Genomic DNA, 4,548 nt, shown 5'->3' with positions numbered 1-4,548 from the left:
TTCTCCCTCTTCCTCTCCCCCTCCCTCTCCCCCTCCCCCTCCTCCTCCCCCTCTCCCTCCTCCTCTCGCCCCCTTTTCCTTCTACTCCTTCTCCTTCTTCTCCTCCTCTTCCTTCTCCTCCTCCTCCTTCTCCTCCTTCTCCTCCTTCTTCCTTCTCCTCCTTCCTTCTTTTTTCTTCTCTTTCTCCTCCTTCTTCCTCTTCTTCTTCTTCTTTAAATTTTCCTTTTTCTTTTTCTTTTTGAGACAGGGTCTCCCTCTGTTGCCCAGGCTGGAGTGCAATAGTGCAATCACAGCTCATTGCAGCCTCAACCTCCACTGGCTTAGGCAACCCTCCCACCTCAGCCTCTCGAGTAGCTGACCATGCCCAGCCCTGTGTAGCCTTCTAAGGGAAGGGTTATGTTTATAGGAGAGAAGCATTGTATTTAAAGGAGGATCCCAGCAAGAACTCTTTGCATTCAAGGTCCTTCTCATACTCAGTTAACATTGATCAGACATTTTTGTGGTGCTTATTACGTGCCAGGCACTATGGTAGATACTAGGAATACAATGTGATTTTTAAAAAATGGAGTCCCTCTTTAGGGAGTTAAAGCCCACTGCATAATAGGTAAAACCTACTGATAGCTGCTGTGTGCTTTATATGCGCTACCTCATTTAATCTTCAGCCCTGGCAGGGTCCAGTGTCTTACACCTGTAATCCCAGCACTTTGGGAGGCTGAGGCGGGCGGATCACTTGAGGTCAGGAGTTTGAAACCAGCCTGGCCAACAGGCTGTGAAACTTCAAAAATCCAGCATAATTGGAACCTCAACCCTATGAGATTATCACATTTGTCCAGATATTTAAACAGTATTCTATTGATAATGTTTGAATTTTTTAAAACTTCTGATTTTTAAGATATTGTCCAGGTTATGTGCTTCTATCTCTTGGCCATTATTATTTTGGCTCATACTTGAAGACTATCAATTACAGATGAGTCAAGGCGGAAACGCTTGGTATAAAAGTATAAAACACCATCATACACGGTATTTGACCTCGGAAAGGTTCTGGGGGGAAAAAGTGAATTAATCAGCACAGATTCATCGGCAGAGTCTGTTCAAGGGTGTATCACCAACCTCAATAATGGTGCTAGGAGTGAGCCAATCCACCGGATACACTCACTCCTCTGATCCTACTGAAATTCATCCTGACCATCTGCTTCTTCATCTAATGATGGAGATGCAAATGGACTATCGGGATTTTCCAGATTGCTTTCAATATTCCAAATGCCAAACCATCAGAGTTTTAAAAATTACTTTAAGTTTTCTAAATCCTACAACATAGGATGTGTCGACTAGGAGACACCACTTTGAAGACATTTGTTGTACGTGCTTTTTTTTTGCCTTCTTGTTTTCTGCGGGTTTATTGGTGGTATGAACTGACTATTCCATCCAAGAGACAGAACTTGCACTGGAGGGGAAATGGGCACAATCCTAACTATAGCATCACCTAGTGACTATCAAGCCTGAGACCAGAAAGCAACATTTGAAGTGGTTTGACAGCATTGCCTTTGGATAACTGGCTTTCTGGTTCATTACCGAACACTTGCAGATATGAGTTATGTTAGGTGAGGACATCTTTGGAGCTATCTGCATAAGAAGAAGAGTGTCAACTCTGGCAGGACAGACATTTTTTCACTCAGGTAAGTAATTGGTAATGCAGGGTCTAAGAGTTTTCATAGGAATAAACACATGTAAGGAACACTGTGTAAATTTGGATTAGGTTTTTCTGCATGTAACCAAAATAACGGTGCCTTACACAGGATAGGAGTTGACTTCCCTTTTACACAAATGAAAGCAAGAGATAGACAGTGCAAAATACCTAGTAGCTCCATAAAGTCATTAGAACATGAATCCAGGCCAGCTGCAGTGGCTCATGCCTGTAATCTCAGCATTTTGGGAGGCCAAGGCAGGTGGATCACTTGAGGCCACGAGTTCGAGACTAGCCTGACCAACATGGTGAAACCGTCTCTATCCAAAAAAAAAAAAAAAAAAAAAAATTATCCGGGAATGGTGGCATGTGCCTGTAGTCCCAGCTACTCAGGAGGCTGAGGCAAGAGAATTGCTTGAACCTGGGAGGCGGAGGTTGCAGTGAGCCAAGATCATGCCACTGCACTCCAGCCTGGGCAACAGAGCGAGACTCTGTCTTAGAAAAAAAAAAAAAAAAGTAAATAAATCCAATCTCTTTCTAGTGCAAAACTTCACCATCCCTAGGGTGTGGTCTATGTCTTCCTAGTCCAAGCTGGTGACTAAAAAATCAGCTATCAGCCAGGTGTGATGGCTCACTCCTATAATCCCAGTACTTTGGGAGGCCAAGACAGGCGGATCATGAGGTCAGAAGATAGAGACCATCCTGGCTAACACGGTGAAACCCCATCTCTACTAAAAATACAAAAAGTTAGCCAGGCATGGTGGCGTGTGCCTGTAATCCCAGCTACTCGGTAGGCTGAGGCAGAAGAATCACTTGAACCTGGGAGGCAGAGGTTATGGTAAGACGAGATCGCACCACTGCACTCCTGCTTGGGCGACAGAGCAAGACTCCATCTCAAAACAAAAAAAAACAAAAACGAAGAACAAAAAGAATCAGCCATCATATTCATATAGAGGAAGGGGAAGAAAGGCATGTCTTCTCCCTATAAAATCATATCCCAGAAGCTGCAAACATTTCCACTTTCATATTACTAGCCAGAGCTTAGCCAAATGGTCTCATCCAGCTGCAAAAGATATTGGACAATGTAGACTTTATACCAAGCACTTTATGCTCAGCCCAATATTAGGGGTTCTTGTACCAAGAAAAAAAAGACAAGAGAATGGATGTGTAGACGATTAGCAGTCTCTGCCACAAACATTGAACCCAGCTATAAGACATCAGAAAAGGCCTCCAGAAAGATATGGTATCTGAGCACTGAATAAAATATGCTCAAGAAGCCATGCAGATGAAAGGGATGTAGGAGAGGAGAAAGGGCAGGGTGTTTCTGGTGAGGGGGCAGCACATGTGAAGCCACAAGAATGAAGAAGTGTGCTGTGATGGGGGAACTGAAAGTTACCCCTCTGGCTGATTGAACACAGGAGGCAGGAGAATTCATTCCCTATGCGAGGCTCTGGCCAGTCCTCATTCTCCAGTAATGTTCCCGGAGTTCTGGCTTTCCTCCTTTCCTCCTGCTGCAGCTGATTCTCTAAGTTTAGTGTGAGTGGCCAGCCACTCCCTCCAGGGCAGGAGGGGAAAGAGTGGATAGTATGCCATAGCCTTGTTAAGAAGGCCCCATACTTATTTTTCAGAACACATTTGAGTTTCTCCTTCTTCAACTAGACCAAAAAACAAAGTATCTTCAGTGAGTATCTTTCAGAGAGGCTCCAGGGAGGGTGGTGGGGTAAATGGAGAGCCCCCGTCTGAGTCTCTCTTCTGCTCCTCCACACCTAGGAGTTAACTTCCTGCCATTTTTATCATAACTGTTACAGGTGAGGGATTTGTGAACTGGGAAACAGGCCAGATGTTCACTTGGAGATTGCAAAGGCACCTCCAAGTCAGCTTGTCCAAGACTGACTCGTGCTTTTGCCCCCCAATTCATTCCTCTTCAGTGTTCCTGTCTAGGGGAATGCGTCTGCACACATCTCAATACCAAAGCGAGAAAGTCAGGAGTCAGCCCAAGGGTGGACTCTCCCTCCCCGCCCATATCCAACCACTCATATGTCTGATAAATTTACCTCCTCAATAGTTTGTACTTCTGCCTACTCCTCTCCACGTCCACTGCACCCCACATGCTAGCCCAAGCCACTATCATCCTCTCCCGATCACAGCAGTGGTTGCAAGTCTGGTTGCCCTGCGCCGGCTCAGACCCCCCTACCCCATGAATCACGCTACAGCCAGTGTCATTATCTTGAGCATAAGGCTGATGATGATCCTCCTTCTCCACCTCTTAAAACCCTAGGGTGGCTAACTGCAGTCTACACAGCTCTAATCACTCAGGTTCACACCCCTCCTGCTTCATCAGGCGTCATTCCTTCCCTGCTCCCTTCACTCCAGCCTCCTTGGCTGACTTTTGCCAATGCTCTGTCCTCCTTTCGGCCTTAGGTCTGTTCCAAGCTGCAATGCTTTTTTCTTCTCCCAGTGAATCCCAGTCTCCTTCTGTTGTCAGTGCCTGTTGCTTTCAGGGGGGAAATCTAAACTCCCAGTCTGCTAAAAATCCTTGCACATTCCCTACATTTCTTTCCTTTAATACACATGTTGGTTTATAATTTTACATTCACTGGTTATTTGATTAGTGTTTCTATTGATGCATTTTTAGTAGGGTGATCCTTCCAGCTAAAGGGCTACAAAGGTTTCAGATTAATCCTGGAAACATTTTCTCTTTGCATATTTAAAGGGAAAGTGATCTTTTCTAACCTTTGCAGTTAAGAGCAATGTTTGAAGTTAGAGTCCTAAAGCATTATTATTTTTTTAATGATTTTGTATTTTTTTCCATTTTAATGTTTGCAATTTAATAAATCTCTTTTTTATTAATTTTTTTTGCACAC

This window comes from Symphalangus syndactylus, chromosome 5 (genome assembly GCF_028878055.3).
Source record: "Symphalangus syndactylus isolate Jambi chromosome 5, NHGRI_mSymSyn1-v2.1_pri, whole genome shotgun sequence".
Lineage (NCBI taxonomy): Eukaryota > Metazoa > Chordata > Mammalia > Primates > Hylobatidae > Symphalangus > Symphalangus syndactylus.
The sequence above is the reverse complement of the archived record's forward strand: the minus strand, read 5'-3'. Positions refer to the sequence as shown.